The sequence below is a fragment of the Bos indicus genome, chromosome X (genome assembly GCF_029378745.1).
Source record: "Bos indicus isolate NIAB-ARS_2022 breed Sahiwal x Tharparkar chromosome X, NIAB-ARS_B.indTharparkar_mat_pri_1.0, whole genome shotgun sequence".
In the NCBI taxonomy this organism is placed as follows: Eukaryota; Metazoa; Chordata; class Mammalia; order Artiodactyla; family Bovidae; genus Bos; species Bos indicus.
Window position 1 is genome coordinate 82578018 of NC_091789.1, and position 17768 is coordinate 82595785.

The 17768-nt window shown below is 41.3% G+C and overlaps 1 pseudogene; it reads left to right on the forward strand.

Moving 5' to 3' along the window:
• The window catches only part of LOC109554856 (neurabin-2-like), a 141758-nt pseudogene extending 130996 nt beyond the window's left edge, over positions 1-10762 (forward strand).
• The last annotated feature ends 7006 nt before the right edge of the window (positions 10763-17768 follow it).

A 17768-nucleotide genomic window follows, 5' to 3' on the forward strand; every position in this document is an offset into this window, starting at 1 on the left:
TTTATGTCCCTGGATATGTTCCAGTGTCTCCTAGTTTATAGTCTATGGGAACTTGAATAGAATTTGTATCCTACTGTTGTGTGAAAATTCTATGTCTTACTTATATTGAATTAGTTCACAGAGCTTTTGGGGTCTACTATATCCCTCTACTTTTCTGTATATTCATTCTATTATTTTTTGAGAGTTTGATATTGAAACTCCAACTAAAAATCTTAATTTATCAACTTAAAAAAATAATTGTAATATATAGTGGACCTATGTCTTCCCTGGTGGTTCAGATGGTAAAGAATCTGCCTGCAATGTGGAAGACCCAGGTTCAATCCCTAAGTTGGGAAGATTCCCTGGAAAGGGGAATGGCAATGCACGCCAGTATGCTTCCCTGTAGAATTCCATGGACAGTGGAGCCTGATGGACTACAGTCCATGTGGTTGCAAAGAGTCAGACACGACTGAGTGACTAACACACACCCCCCCACACACACACAGTGGAACTATATGTAACTGTGTTCTGTATTTTCCAAGTCTCCTGTAAATGTGTTATCACACTTTCATAATTCAAAAAAATAGTTTCGTTTTTTTTTTTTTTTTTTAAAGGTAAGCTATGAGCTAGAAGTAAAGTTTACTCCATCCATGAATAGAATTTAGAAAAGTACAAATAGTATGATATGGTCCTTACCTTTTCAGGAACATTCAAGAATCATTTCAGTTCAGTTCAGTTCCTCAGTTGTGTCCGACTCTTTGCAACCTCATGAATCGCAGCATGCCAGGCTTCCCTGTCCATCACCAACTCCCGGAGTTCACTCAAACTCGTGTCCGTCGAGTCGGTGATGCCATCCAGCCATCTCATCCGCTGTCTTCCCCTTCTCCTCCTGCCCCCAATCCCTCCCAGCATCAGAGTATTTTCCAATGAGTCAACTCTTCACATGAGGTGGCCAAAGTATTGGAGTTTCAGCTTCAGCATCAGTCCTTCCAATAAACACCCAGGACTGATCTCCTTTAGGATGGACTGGTTGGATCTCCTTGCAGTCCAAGGGACTCTCAAGAGTCTTCTCCAACACCACAGTTCAAAAGCATCAATTCTTCGGTGCTCAGCTTTCTTCACAGCCCCACTCTCACATCCATACATGACCACTGGAAAAACCATAGCCTTGACTAGATGGACCTTTGTTGACAAAGTAATGTCTCTGCTTTTTAATATGCTGTCTAGGTTGGTCATAACTTTCCTTACAAGGAGTAAGTGTCTTTTAATTTCATGGCTGCAATCACCATCCACAGTGATTTTGGTACTCAAAAAAATAAAGTCTGATACTGTTTCTACTGTTTCCCTATCTATTTGGCATGAAGTGATGGGACCGGATGCCATGATCTTAGTTTTATGAATGCTGAGCTTTAAGCCAACTTTTCCACTCTCCTCTTTCACTTTTATCAAGAGGCTCTTTAGTTCTTCTTCACTTTCTGCCATAAGGGGTGGTGTCATCTGCATATCTGAGGTTATTGATATTTCCCCTGGCAAACATGATTCCAGCTTGTGCTTCATCCAGCCCAGGGTTTCTCATGATGTACTCTGCATATAAGTTAAATAGGCAGGGTGACAATATACACCCTGTTACTATACCTGTTACTACTCAGGACAGGTTTAATTATTCTATTGTAACAAATAGTTAAACCCCAAATTAAAGTATCTTAGTATAACAGAAGTTTATTTCTTGCTCATCCTCTACAAAAGGAAATGCTCACCAGAGGATTTTGTTCACTGTAAAAATAGAAAGCCTGGAGATAAATCCACATACCTATGGACACCTTATCTTTGACAAAGGAGGCAATAATATACAATGGAGAAAAGACAATCTCTTTAACAAGTGGTGCTGGGAAAATTGGTCAACCACTTGTAAAAGAATAAAAGTAGAACACTTTCTAATACCATACACAAAAACAAACTCAAAATGGATTAAAGATCTCAATGTAAGAGCAGAAATTATAAAACTCCTAGAGGAAAACATAGGCAAAACACTCTCTGACATAAATCACAGCAGGATCCTCTATGACCCACCTCCCAGAGTAATGGAAATAAAAGCAAAAATAAACAAATGGGACCTAATTAAACTTAAAAGCTTTTGCACAACGAAGGAAACTATAAATAAGGTGAAAAGACAGCCTTCAGAATGGGAGAAAATAATAGCAAATGAAGCAACTGACAAAGAATTAATCTCAAAAGTATACAAGCAGCTCCTGCAGCTGAATTCCAGAAAAATAAATGACTCAATAAAAAATGGGCCAAAGAACTAAACAGACATTTCTCCAAAGAAGACATACAGATGGCTAATAAACACAGGAAAAGATGCTCAACATCACTCATTATCAGAGAAATGCAAATCAAAACCACAGTAAGGTACCATTTCACGCCAGTCAGAATGGCTGCTATTAAAAAGTCTACAAACAATAAATGCTGGAGAGGGTGTGAAGAAAAGGGAACCCTCTTACACTGTTGGTGGGAATGCAAACTAGTACAGCCCCTATGGAGAACAGTGTGGAGATTCTTTAAGAAACTGGAAATAGAACTGCCATATGACCCAGCAATCCCACTGCTTGGCATACACACCAAGGAAACCAGAACTGAAAGAGAAACGTGTACCCGATGTTCATCGCAGCACTGTTTATAATAGCCAGGACATGGAAGCAGCCTAGATGTCCATCAGCAGATGAATGGATAAGAAAGCTGTGGTACATATACATAATGGAGTATTACTCAGCCGTTAAAAAGAATACATTTGAATCAGTTCTAATGAGGTGGATGAAACTGGAGCCTATTATACAGAGTGAAGTAAGCCATAAAGAAAAACACCAATACAGTATACTAACGCATATATATGGAATTTAGAAAGATGGTAATGATAACCCTGTATGCAAGACAGCAAAAGAGACACAGATGTATAGAACAGTCTTTTGGACTCTGTGGGAGAGGGAGAGGGGATGATTTGGGAGAATGGCATTAAAACATGTATAATATCATATAAGAAATGAATCGCCAGTCCAGGTTCAATGCAGGATACAGGAAGCTTGGGGCTGGTGCACTGGGATGACCCAGAGGGATGGTATGGAGAGGGAGGTGGGAGGGGGGTTCAGGATGGGGAACACGTGTACACCCATGGTGGATGCATGTTGATGTATGGCAAATCCAATACAATACTGTAAAGTAAAAAAATAATAATAATAATTAAAAAAAAAAAAGAAACTGGAATAATTTTTGCCTAGTCTAAACTAATCATGGTAACTTCATTTCCTTGGTCAGTGATTGGTTTAGGAAAGTGCTTTCTGGGTACAATTTCTCTGGGCTTACCAAGATTGAGGAGAAAAACCTTTTTCTATTTTGGGATATTGCCGTCTACATGCTATGTGAATGTTGGTAACAGTTATTACGGGGTCATGATGAAAGTCAGTTTTAGAAGACAAATCAATAGAGTGAGAATAACATAGCGGAAATACAGAAAGGATTTGGGTCTTTCATAATGTCATAAATCACTCAGTTGACCAGTGCTGAAACCATCCTATCTCTGAAGACTTTGGTATATGAGATACTAAATTTCCTCATCACATAGGGCATCTGAGTTGGTCTTCTCCTATTTTCAGCTGAAAGTATCTTAATTGATACAAAGTGCAGTAGAAATTAATCTATTTCATGCTATAATTTGTTGCTGGTGATGGTGGTGATAGTCACTGGTTGTGACTAACATAATGAAAAGGCTGGGGAGACTCAAAAAAAAATTTGAACCTTTGAATATTTTGGGGAGAAGGAGGGAAGAATGTGTGGTATGGAGTTAGATGAACAATCAGGAGGGTAAGACTTTCTTTTATTTGAAATGTCTAGGATTATCAATTACATAAAAGAATTCCCTGGGAAGTTGCTGAAGACAGAGGCCTATGAAAGCTGATCTATAAAGTCATATAATACCATTAAATTAAAAATCCTCATTCCTTGAGGGGATATTCAAGATCCTAGTTGGAGTAAGCAAATTCAGTTGAGGGTTACTCTTTAGTTTCAGAAGATACCTTAAAAATTCCCAAAATTTGTCTTGGACATAAGAATAAATATTGTTGATATTATCCACACTATTACTGAGGGCATTCATTGTCATAGTTGTGATGATTCTCAGTTGAGTACTAATCTAGTACCAGGGAAAGATGCCTGCATGGACTTACTTATAAGAATGCTCTATAGTGACAAGTATAACAGGTAGAAAAATTGTTTGAATGGTTTGAAGTTTTAGGGGCAAACCTAACCTGCAGGGCCCAGTACAAAAGGAAAGTGGGAGACTCATAGTTCAAATATTATTAAGAATTTCAGGTATTACCGAGGAAACCAGAATTGAAAGAGACACATGTAACCCCAGTGTTCATTGCAGCACTGTTTACAAGAGCTAGGACATGGAAGCAACCTAGATGTCCATCAGCAGACAAATGGATAAGGAAGTAGTGGTACATATACATGATGGAATATTATTCAGCTATAAAAAAGAACACATTTGAGTCTGTTCTAATGAGGTGGATGAAACTGGAGCCTATACAGAGTGAAATAAGAAAAAGAAACACCAATACAATATATTAATGCATATATATGGAATTTAGAAAGACAGTAATGACGATCCTATATGCAAGGCAGCAAAAGAGACACAGATGTAAAGAACAGACTTTTGGACTATGTGGGAGAAGGCAAAGGTGATACGATTTGAGAGAATAGCATTGAAACACGTATATTACCATATGTAAAACAGATGACCAGTGCAAGTTTTATGCATGAAGCAGGGCACCCAAAGCCAGTGCTCTGGGACAATGCAGAGGGATGGGGTGGGAAGGGAGGGGGGAGGCAGGCTCAGGATGGGGGGACACATGTGTACCAGTGGCTGATTCATGTTGATGTATGGCAAAAATCACCACAATATTGCAAAGTAATTATCCTCCAATTAAAATAAATTAAATAATTAAAGAAAAAAGATTTTCAGATGTTAGAGAAAATGGAAAAGTAGGAGGCTTCAAGCACCTATCACTTCTTGGAAACACCAAAAAAAAAAACTAAGCAAAGTTGTCTGAATCAACTTCGTCAGAACTCTGGAAAGTAGTCAAAGGATTGCAGCAACCAAGTGAATGACGAATTGGGAAAAAGTCCATTTTAACATGGTAGAAGAACTTTTTAGTTTTAACTTAGCCTTGCTCCAAACTCCTCCCAGGTGCAGTGACTGTCTTGATGACAGCCTGTGTTCCTCTTGTGGGTATCTGGTTCTGGAAGGAACAGAGCAGGCATTGCCTTTATTTTTCTCAGTTTGGAAAAGTAGCTAAATAGAGGTCATTCCTGGAAAATATTGAAAGGTAAGTGAACAAATTGTTGTTATCTGTGGCAAAAGAGTACAATTCCATCAGAAAATATGCATGCTAAAAGTCTGGGAGGAAAAGCTGGGGGAGGGAACAACTTTGGGAACTAAGGCCTTCAAAAGCATCCACTTAATAAGAGGAGGTGAAAAGCCATGCCCATGCCCTTCTGCTTCTGTTGTCATTACCATTTCTGAATACACAGAAGAACTGTAAAAAGGAAAAAAAAAAAAAAAGGTCTTAGTACCTGGATAACCATGATGGTATGATCACCTCACCTAAAGCCAGACATCCTGGAGTGTGAAGTCAAGTGGGTCTTAGGAAGTATCACTACAAACAAAGCTATTGGAAGTGATGGAATTCCAGTTGAGCTATTTCAAATCCTAAAAGATGATGCTGTGAAAGTGCTGCCCTTAATATGCCAGCAAATTTGGAAAACTCAGCAGTGGCCACAGGACTGGAAAAGGTCAGTTTTCATTCTAATCCCAAAGAAAGGCAATGCCAAAGAATGTTCAAACTACTGCGCAATTGTGCTCACTTCACATGCTAGTAAGGTAATTTTGAAAATCCTTCAAGCTAGGCTTCAACAGTAGGAGAAGGCAATGGCACCCCACTCCAGTACTCTTGCCTGGAAAATCCAATGGAAGGAGGAGCCTGGTAGGCTGCAGTCCATGGAGTCATGAAGAGTTGGACATGACTGAGCGACTTCCCTTTCACTTTTCACTTTCATGCATTGGAGAAGGAAATGGCAGCCCACTCCAGGGTTCTTGCTTGAAGAATCTCAGGGACAGAGAAGCCTGGTGGGCTACCGTCTATGGGGTCACACAGAGTCTGACATGACTGAAGCAACTTAGCAGTAGCAGCAGCAGGCTTCAATGGTATGTGAACCGAGAACTTCCAGATGCACAAGCTGGATTGAGAAAAGGCACAGGAACTAGAGATCAAATTGCCAGCATCCATTGGATCATAGAAAAAGCAAGCAAATTCCAGAAAAACATCTGCTTCATTGATAAGGCTAAGTCTTTGACTGTGTGAATCACAACAATCTGTAGAAGTTTTTTCAAGAGATGGGAATATCAGACCACCTTACCTGCCCCCCGAGAAACCTGTATGCAGGTCAAGAATCATCAGTTAGAACCGGACCTGGAACAACAGACTGGTTCAAACGTGGGAAAGGAGTACGTCAAGGCTGTATATTGTCACTCTGCTTATTCAACTTATATGCAGAGTACATCATGCAAATGCCAGGCTGGATGGATGAAGCTCAAGCTGGAATCAAGATTGCTGGGAGAAATATTGATAACTTCAAATACGCAGATGACACCACCCTTATGGCAGAAAGCAAAGAGGAACTAAAGAGCCTCTTAATGAAAGTGAAAGAGGAGAATGAAAAAGCTGGCTTAAAACTCAACATTCAAAAACTAAGATCATAGCATCCCTTCATCCCTTCACTTCGTGGCAAATAGAATGGGGGAGAAATAGAAACAATGACAGACTTTACCTGCTTGGGCTCCAAAATCACTGTGGACAGTGACTGCAGCCACAAAATTAAAAGACTCTTGCTCCTTGGAAGAAAACCTATAACAGACCTAGACAGCATATTAAAAAGCAGAGACATCACTGCCAACAGAGGTCTGACTAGTAAAAGCTATTGTTTTTTCCAGTAGCCATGTACAGATGTGAGGGTTGGATCATAAAGAAGGCTGAGTGAAGAAGAACCGACACTTTTGAACTGTGGTGTTGGAGAAGACTTGAGAGTCCCTTGGACTGCAAGGAGATCAAACCAGTCAATCCTAAGGGAAATCAACCCTGAATATTCATTAGAAGGACTGATGCTGAAGCTGAAGCTACAATACTTTGGCCTTCTGATGCAGACAGTCCACACACTGGAAAAGAGCCTGATGCTGGGAAAGATTGAGGGCAGGAGGAGAAGGGGGCAACAGAGGATCAGATGGTTGAATGGCATCACCAACTCAATGGACATGAGTTCGAGCAAACTCACGGAGATAGTGAAGGACAGGGAAGCCTAGCATGCTGCAGTCCATGGGGTCACAAAGAGTCGGACACAACTTAGCAACTGAACAACAACAACCCATGCCCAGGGCTGGTCATATCTCAGAAAACACCTGAGAAAGCCCTGAATGTTTACTTTCCACTGATCTTTAGGCTCATAGCAAGGGGGAAGTAAAGACTAAACCAGAGTTGTAAATGGACTGGCAAAGAATTAAAGGCTATAGTTTTTCCAGTGGTCATGTACGGATATGAGAGTTGGACTGTGAAGAAATCTGAGTGCCGAAGAATTGATGCTTTTGAACTGTGGTGTTGGAGAAGACTCTTGAGAGTCCCTTGGACTGCAAGGAGATCAAACCAGTCCATTCTGAAGGAGATCAGCCCTGGGATTTCTTTGGAAGGAATGATGCTAACGCTGAAACTCCAGTACTTTGGCCACCTCATGCGAAGAGTGGACTCATTGGAAAAGACTCTGATGCTGGGAGGGATTAGGGGCAGGAGGAGAAGGGGACGACAGGGATGAGATGGCTGGATGGCATCACCAACTCGATGGACATGAGTTTGAGTGAACTCCCGGAGTTGGTGATGGACAGGGAGGCCTGGCATGCTGCAATTCATGGGGTCGCAAAGAGTCAGACACAACTGAGCGACTGAACTGAAGAATTAAAGGAGTGTCCTGACACAGAACTAATCTATAAAGACCAGGGTAGATTTTTCCTTTTCTCCTTTTACTATACTTCTTTCAACTCTGAGAGTTTAAGGACATCTCTGTTAAATCACTAGCTGACCACAGGCTAACAGAACAGAGACTTCAGAGGCCACATTCAACAAAGCATATACAGGAAGCAGGAAATAAATCCTGAGGAGGGAAATACTTTCATTTCTAGAGTCACCACATTATTATATTCAAAATGTCTAGTATTCAACAACAAAAATGACAAATTATGGAAAGAAACAATGAAGTAGGTCACATTTATGGAAGTGAAAGTCTTAGATGCTCAGTTGTGTCTGACCCTTTGCAATCCCATGGACTGTAGCCTGCCAGGCTCTTCTGTCCATGGAATTCTCCAGGCAAGAATACTGGAGTGGGTAGCCATTTCCTTCTCCAGGGGATCTTCCAGACCCAGAGATCGAACCTGGGCTTCCTGCATTGCAGGCAGTTTCTTTACCATCTGAGCCACCAGGGAAGCCTGCATTCATAGGGAGAAAAGTCACATTCATAGGGACAAAAAAAAAAAAAAAAGGAAATTAATAGCACTGAGAAAGCACATGCACTGGACTTACTAGACACAGGTTTTTAAGTTAATTGTTTTATATGTGCTCAAAGAGCTAGAGGAAACCATAAACAAAGAACTAGAGAAACCCAGGAGAATGATGTATCACCAAATAGAGAATATCAAAATTATAAAAATAAGCCAAATAGAGACCTTGAGCCTGACTCAAGGACTGGCCTCCATTGTGGGTCCAGGCTGCCCAGGGCAGGGGCCAAGGGGGCTCCCCAGGTCAACTTGAAGCTGGTCAGCAGGTGGTCCCTGGTGTTTCAGCCTCCTCTGCTACTGCCCATCCCATTGGGGAATGTCCCAGCCCAGGAGTGTGTCCCTGGAGGACAGCAGCCCCTGCAGCACCGAGTGGCCCCTGCCTGGTGCCTCTCAAGCCCCAGGAGGGGCTTCATTAAGCCTGTGGAGGTGGAGGACAGCAAGGAGTTGGAGGCCGGTCAAGTGGCACCTGCGGAAATGATCCAGGAGGAGGTTACAGCCCATGCAGCCCTGGAGAATGGCTGTGCCTTGGAAACTACTGCCAGCCCCTGCCAGAGGGGCAGAAGGCCCAGGCAACCCCTGAGGAGGAGGTGGCAACCCTGGTGGTTTCTGAGAGAGGGGTAGGTGATGGCTGAGCCAGGACATGATCCCCAAAGAGGTACGAGTCCTAGAAGGAGGACTTGGTGGATGTGAGTGCCTACAGTGGGACTGGGGAGGACTCCCGGGGGCAATAACCTAGAGGAGGACAATGAAGAAGATGAGGAAGAAGTGAAGCCCCTCTATGAGCCAAATCAAGGTGCATGGAGATCCCAGGACTCTCAGAGGGAAAAGACCCAGCCCTGAGCCAGAAGACCCATTTCAGCATGGAGCCCATTCAAGTGTTCAACACCTACTCCAACGAGGATGACCATCATTGCAACAAGGACGTGGATCCCATGGTGAGTACATCTGGAGAAGCAGGTGGAGAGGTTGGAGCTGTATCCTGTGGAATGGGAGGACGCCGAGGGCCTGGGCATCAGCATTGTTGGCATGGGGCATGGACAGACATGGGCCTGGAGAAGGTGGGCATGTACATCAAGACCGTGACTGATGGCAGTGTGGTCCATCAGGACAGCAGGATCCAGGTGAACGATCTCTTGATGCAGATGGATGGAATGAATCTGTTGGGAGTGACCCAGAGCTTCGTAGCCGCCATGCTCTGGAACACCAAGGTCTGTGTGCAGTTTATGATTGGCCAGGAGTAGCTAGGTGAGGTGGCCCAGCTAACTTAGCAGACCCTGGAAACAGGTGCAACGGCAGCAGAAAATGATGGAGCAGAGATATGCTCAGCATGGGGAGGGGAAGGATAACAAGGAGATGGGAGAGTGTGCCACTGATGAGGTTGAGGAGCTGAGCCCCATGTTCCCAGGTGGCAACATGACCATTAAGGTGTTCAGCTGGCAGAGAACCAGGATGCCTTGTCCCCTGTGGACATGGAGTCTGAGAAGCTGTGCATAAGTTCAAGGAGCTCCAGATTTAGCATGCTGTGACTGAGATACAGATCCAGCAGCTGAAAAGAAAACTGCAGAGCCTGGAGCAGGAGAAGGGGCACTGGTGGGTGAAGAAGGCCCAGCTGGAACAGAGTGTGAAGGAGAAAAAGGATCACATGGAAAAGTTGGAGGGCTATGGGGGCGAGGCCCAGGGCCCATGCAAGGCTGTGAGTGAGCACCTGCGGGAGGCCCAGGCCCAGTACCAGGCCCAAGAGCACAAGTACAGCAAGGCTGAGTGCCTCATCAAGGACTACCAGCAGGAGACCAATTTCCTGAAAAAGAAGACAGCATAGCACTGGGTTCTGCAGGAGTCAGAGCTGCTAAGGAAGGAGGAGATGGACAAGCTCCTGGACAAAGTAGGCCCAGGGGTGCCCTAGGGGCAGGAGGCAGCAGCAAGTCAGCCCCTCTCTAGCACCCATCCTGTGGATTCTGGAGGGAGAAGGAGAAGTCATGCTGCTGTCTGGGAGCTCAAGGTCATGTCCCCTCCAGGGGGGTAGGAGGGGCAGGGCCCATGCCCATGCTTAAGCCTGACTCCTTCTTTCCCTTATTTTTCAGATCTTGGAACTGGAAGGAAACTTGCAAACTGAATAATTCCAATTCTACTTAACAGGAATCATCCCTTCACTGGACAATAATTAATCCCCTCCAATTGTCCTCCCTCCCCTGTCATCAATACTTCACCCTGCCCTCTACCAGCCTAGAGACAGATTTCCTGCCCTACCAGGGCCACACCTTGGAAGCCTTGTACTGACATCCCAGAGATTCAGCCTCATCCCACTCACACACACAGTATTCCAATGTTTTGACTGGAGGACAAAATTTTACTATTTTTCATCTTTTGGAGACCAGAGCTGTGCTGCTGGCAGCCTGATTTCTAAGTGATATCAACTCCATTTCCCCACTTTAACCCCAAACTTAAAGGGGCTTCGACCAAAGGAAGTGAGACCCCTCTCAGGTCCCCTTCCCTTTCAGAATCCATCTCTCATTTTACCTTTTCCCCATTTCCCTGCCTCAGCCTGGGTTTTTGTTCTTTTTTTAAAGAAAAAATAACCCTTGTTCCATTTTGGCTTTTCCTCATCCCCTGTAAATAGATCATGCCATTGATCAGCATTTCTCAGCACCTTCTTCCTTCCCTCAGATGTGCGTGTACCCACTGAAAGAGCTGACTGACTCAGTACCTAACTCCTCAGCCTCAGCAGATGGAGGGGGCGGGGCCCAACTTTACAGAAACGCTTCTCTGTGTATAATATATATGTATGGATTGTTCCTAGTATTCTATAACCCGTGCCCTCTGTTAGGTTGTCCCCATAAAAGCAGGCCCAAGAGAGAAACAACAACAAAAAAGAAAACAGACATTCTTTGGCAAAAGCTAAGAGAATTGTCACTAGCACACCTTCACCCAGTCTGAAAAAACAGATAGTAACCTAAGACTACAAAGAGATAAAGAACACTGGTAAAGGTATGATATAAATAGAAATGAGTCAGTATTGTATTTTAGGTTTGAATCTTGACTTTTTCTGACATAATTTAAAAGACAAATGCACAGGGCAAATTACCTGATTAGACATTTCTCTAAAGACGATACACTAATGGCCAATAAACATACGGAAATACACTCAACATCACTAATTATTAGATTAGTACAAATCAAAAGCACAATTAGATACCACTTTATAACAATTAGGATGAATACTGTTTTAAAATAATAAATCAAAACAGAAAATAACCAGTGTTAGTGAGGATGTAGAGAAATTGGAATCCTTGTGTGTAGTGCAGATGTAAAGTGGTGCAGGAAAACAGTATGGCAATTCCTAGGAAAATCAAATATAGAATGACCATATGATTCAACAAATTCACTTCTAGGTATATATCCAAAAGGACTGAAAGCAAAGATTCAGACATTAGCACACCAATGTTCATAGCAGTATTATTCACAATGGCCAAAAAGTAGGAACACCCCAAATTTCCACTGACAAATCAATGGATAAACAAAACGTGGTGTATCAGTTTGGTTCAGTTCAGTAGCTCAGCCATGTCTGACTCTTTGCGACCCCATGGACTGCAGCACCCCAGGCTTCCCTGTCCATCACCAACTCCTGGAGCTTGCCCAAACTCATGTCCATCGAGTCAGTGATGCCATCCAACTATCTCATTCTCTGTCGTCCCCGTCTCCTCCTGCCTTCAATCTTTCCCAGTATCAGGGTCTTTTCCAGTGAGTCAGTTCTTCACATCAGGTGGCCAAAGTATTGGAGTTTCAGCTTCAGCATAAGTCCTTCCAATGAATATTCAGGGTTGATTTCCTTTAGGATTGACTAGTTTGATCTCCTTTAACTCCAAGGGACTCTCAAGAATCTTCTCCAACACCATTTCAAAAGCATCAATTATTCGCCACTCAGCTTTCTTTATAGTCCAACTCTCACATCCATCAGTCACTTCAGTTCAGTCACTCAGTCGTGTATGACTCTTTGTGACCCCATGGAGTGCAGCATGCCAGGATTCCCTGTCCATCACCACTTCCCAGAGCTTGATCAAACTCATGTCCATTGAGTCAGTGATGCCATCCAACTGTCTCATCCTCTGTCGTCCCCTTCTCCTCCTGCCTTCAATCTTTCCCAGCATCAGGGTCTTTTCCGATGAGTCAGTTCTTCACATCAGGTATCCAAATTATTGGAGTTTCAGCTTCAGCATCAGGCCTTCCAATGAATATTCAGGACTGATTTCCTTTAGGATGGACTGGTTTGATCTCCTTTCACTCCAAGGGACTCTCAAGAGTCTTCTGTAACCCCACAGTTCAAAAGCATCAATTCTTCACCAGTCAGCTTTCTTTATGGTCCAACTCTCACATCCATACGTAACTACTGGAAAAACCATAGCTTTGACTAGACAGACTTCTGTTGGCAGTGTAATGTCTCTGCTTTTATTATGTTGTCTAGGTTGGTCATAGCTTTTCTTTCGAGGAGCAAGCATCTTTTAATTTCATGGCTGCAGTCACCATCTGCAGTGACAGAGGCCCCCAAAATAAAGTCTGTCACTGTTTCCATTGCTTCCCCATCTATTTGCCATGAAGTGATGGGACCAGATGCCATGATCTTAGTTTTCTGAATGTTGAGTTTTAAGCCTACTTTTTCACTCTCCTTTTTCACTTTCATCAAGAGGCTCTTAGTCCTTCTTTACTTTCTGTCATCTGCATATCTGAGGTTATCAATATTCCTCCCAGCAATCTTGATTCCAGCTTAAGTTACACCCTGTTCAGCATTTTGCATGATGTACTCTGCATATAAATTAAATAAGCAGGGTGACAATATTCAGCCTTAATATACTCTTCTCCCAACTTGGAACCAGTCTGTTGTTCCATGTACAGTTCTAACTGTTGCTTCTTGACCTGCATGAAGATTTTTCAGGAGGCAGGTAAGGTATTCCCATCTCTTTATGAATTTTCCAGTTTGTCGTGATCCACACAGTCAAAGGCTTTAGTGTAATCAATGAAGTATAAGTAGATGTTTTTCTGGAATCCTCTTGCTTCTTCTATGATCCAACGGATGTTGGTAATTCGATATTTGGTTACTCTGCCTTTTCTAAAACCAGCTTGAACATCTGGAAGTTCACGGTTCAAGTACTGTTGAAGTCTAGCTTGGATAATTTTGAGGATTAGCTTGGTGGCATGTGAAATTAGTACAATTATGCAGTAGTTTGAACATTCTTTGACATTGCCTTTTTTGGGGATAGGAGTGAAAACTGACCTTTTCCAGTCCTATGGCCACTGCTGAGTTTTCCAAATTTGCTGGCTTATTGAGTACAACACTTTCACAGCATCATCCTTTAGGATTTGAAATAGCTCAACTGGAATTCCATCACCGCAACTAGCTTTGTTCCTAGTTCCTAAGCCCCACTTGACTTCACATTCCAGGATGTCTGGCTCTCGGTGAGTGATCACACCATCGTGGTTATCTGGGTCATCAAGATCTTTTTTGTATAGTTCTTCTGTGTATTCTTGCCACCTCTTCTTAATATCTTCTGCTTCTGTTAGGTCCATACCATTTCTGTGGTATGTACATATGTGGTATATACATATGATGTGGTATATACATATGACGAAATATTAGTCAGCCTTAAAAGTGAATGAAATTCTGATGCATGCTTCATCATGGATAAACCTTGACTATATTATGCTAAGTGAAATATCAGATCAGTCGCTCAGTCGTGTCTGACTCTTTGAGACCCCATGAATCGCAGCACGCCAGGCCTCCCTGTCCATCACCAACTCCCGGAGATCACTCAGACTCACATCCATCGAGTCAGTGATGCCACCCAACCATCTCATCCTCTGTTGTCCCCTTCTCCTCCTGCCCCCAATCCCTCCCAGCATCAGAGTTTTTTCCAATGAGTCAACTCTTTGCATGAGGTGGCCAAAGTACTGGAGTTTCAGCTTTAGCATCATTCCCTCCAAAGAAATCCCAGGGCTGATCTCCTTCAGAATGGACTGGTTGGATCTCCTTGCAGTCCAAGGGACTCTCAAGAGTCTTCTCCAACACCACAGTTCAAAAGCATCAATTCTTCAGCACTCAGCCTTCTTCACAGTCCAACTCTGACATCCATACATGACCACAGGAAAAACCATAGCCTTGACTAGACGGACCTTTGTTGGCAAAGTAATGTCTTTGCTTTTGAACATGCTATCTAGGTTGGTCATAACTTTCCTTCCAAGGAATAAGCATCTTTTAATTTCATGGCTGCAGTCACCATCTGCAGTGATTTTGGAGCCCAGAAAAATAAAGTCTGACACTGTTTCCACTGTTTCCCCATCTATTTCCCATGAAGTGATGGGACTGGATGCCATGATCTTCGTTTTCTGAATGTTGAGCTTTAAGCCAACTTTTTCACTCTCCACTTTCAATCCAGACTTAAAAGGACAAATAATATATGATTTCACTTATGTACCTAGAAGAATTAAATTCATAAATTTGGAAAGTACAATAATTGTTACCAGGACCTGAGGTAAGGGGAAATGGGGAGTTATTCTTGAATTGGTACAGAGTTTCAGTTTGGGAATATAAAATAAAGTAGGCTTTAAGAATAAAAATTTATGAGAGTCTAAAAAGCCATTATATATTGATAAAATGGTCAATTTATTGAGAAGATTTAACAACGATAAACATATATATATATATACACCAAATAACAAAGTCCAAAAAACACATAGCAAAAACTTACAGACTTAAAAGAAGAAATAGACTCTTCTACAAAAGTAGTTGAAGAATACAATAATTCATTCAATAATTAATAGGACAGTTGATAAATTATTAAGATATAGAGTTTTTTAACGACACTATAAACAAACTAGACCTAAAAGTGTGTACATAACATTCTTCCTGACAACACCAGAATACGTTCTTCCCAAGTGTAGATGAAACATTCTCCAGGATAGACATGTTAGACCACAAAACAAGTCTTATACATTAAAAAAGATTGAAATCATTCAAAATATCTCCTCTATCCACAATAGCATGAAATTAGAAATCAATAACAAATAAAATTTGAAATTCACAACTCTGTGGAAATTCACACTCAAATAATGAAGGATTCAAAGAAGAAATTAGAAAATAATTTCATGAATGCAAAAATAGAAAAATTTATGAGATTTAGTTAAAGTAGTGCTCAGGGGAAATTTTATAGCTATGAATGCCTATGTTAAAAATGAAGAAAGTTCTCAAATTCATTGCTTGATTTTAAGGAACTAGAAAAAGAAGAGAAAACTAAATCCAAAGATAGCAGAAGCTAGGTATAATAAAGGTTAGTGATAAATGAAAGAGAGAATGGAGAAAATCAATAGACATTAAAGTTTTTTTTTTTCTTCAAAAACTCAATAAAATTGACAAAATATTAGCTAGGCTGACTATGAAAAATGAAAGCATACTCAAATTACTAAAAAATTGGAAATGAAAATGAGGGCATTAGTACTAACATTACAGAAACTGAAAGATTTATAAGGAAATACTATGAACAATTATATGCCAACAAAATAGATAACTTAGATGAAATAGAAAAATTCCTAGAAACACACAAACTATAGAATATCTGAACAGTCCTATAATAATAAAGAGATAGAATTTGTAATAAAAGCCTCCAAAGAAAAGTCCAGGACCAGATGACTTCACTAGTGAATTCTACCAAACATTTAAAGCAGAGTAACACCAATCTTTTCAAATCCTTCCAAAAAGAGAAGAGGAAGGAACATTTTGGAAATCATCCTATGAGGCTAGCATTATTCTGATTCTAAAGCCAGATAAAAGTATTACAAGAAACAAAAATAACAGATCAATATCCCATATGAGTATAGTTCCAAAAATCCTCAATAAAATAATCCAGTATGGTATTGAAATGATTATATCTATGACCAAGTAGGAAATATTCCAGAAATGCAAGAGTGGTTCAACACACACAAAAAAGCTAGCAGGGAAAAGCACATGATTATCTCAATTGATGCAGAAAAGCTATTTGTCAAAGTCCAACACCCTTTAACGTTAAAAGCACTGAGTAAAAATTTCCTCCTAGTTGCTTTTCTTTTTCAGATATTTTCTGCATCTTTTTACATATATATATTTCCCTAAGAAATCCGATTGTCTACTTAAAAATTAACAATCAAATAAAAAACCATGTAGGTCTATCTGTTGGGATTCTGTTAAATTTCTAAATTAGGGGAAATTAACATCTTTATAAACTACTAGCTTTCCAAAAAAATATCATTAAGTATTTCATACATATAGCATATTTTTAGCATGTATAGCTTAAGTAATAATAACAAATCAATATTTACTCACTACTAGAGTACTCTTGCCTGGAAAATCCCATGGACGGAGGAGCCTGGTAGGCTGCATCCATGGGGTCGCTACGAGTCGGACACGACTGAGCGACTTCCCTTTCACTTTTCACTCTCATGCATTGGAGAAGGAAATGGCAACCCACTCCAGTGTTCTTGCCTGGAGAATCCCAGGGGTGGGGGAACCTGGTGGGCTTCTGTCTATGGGGTCGCATAGAGTCCGACACGACTGAAGCGACTTAGCAGCAGCAGCAGAGATACAATTAGAGATATTACTTTTACTATTATTTTTAATTGTGGTAGTATACATATAACATAATATTTACCCATCTTAACCATTTTCCCCAGCTTTATTGAGGTTGTTGTTTAGTTGTTAAGTCATGTCTGACACTTTTGCAACCCCATAAACTGCAGCTGGCGGGCTCCTCTGTCCATGGGATTTCCCAGGCAAGAATACTGGAGTGGGTTGCCATTTATTCCTCCATTTATTGAGGTATAATAGACAAATAAAATTATATATATTCAAAATGTACTAATTGATGATTTATACACATTGTAAAACAGTCACCATAATCAAGCTAATCATCTCACAGTTACCTTTTTGTGTGTGTAAGAATGCTTAAGATCTACTCTCTCAACAAATTTAAAGTATACAATACAGTAGTGTTAAGCTATAGTTACCATTCTGTACATTAGATCCTCAGAAGTTAGCCATCTTATACCTGAATGTTTGTACCCTCTGTCCAACATCTTTCCATATCCCCCACCCCCAAGTCCTTGGTAACAGCTATTCTAT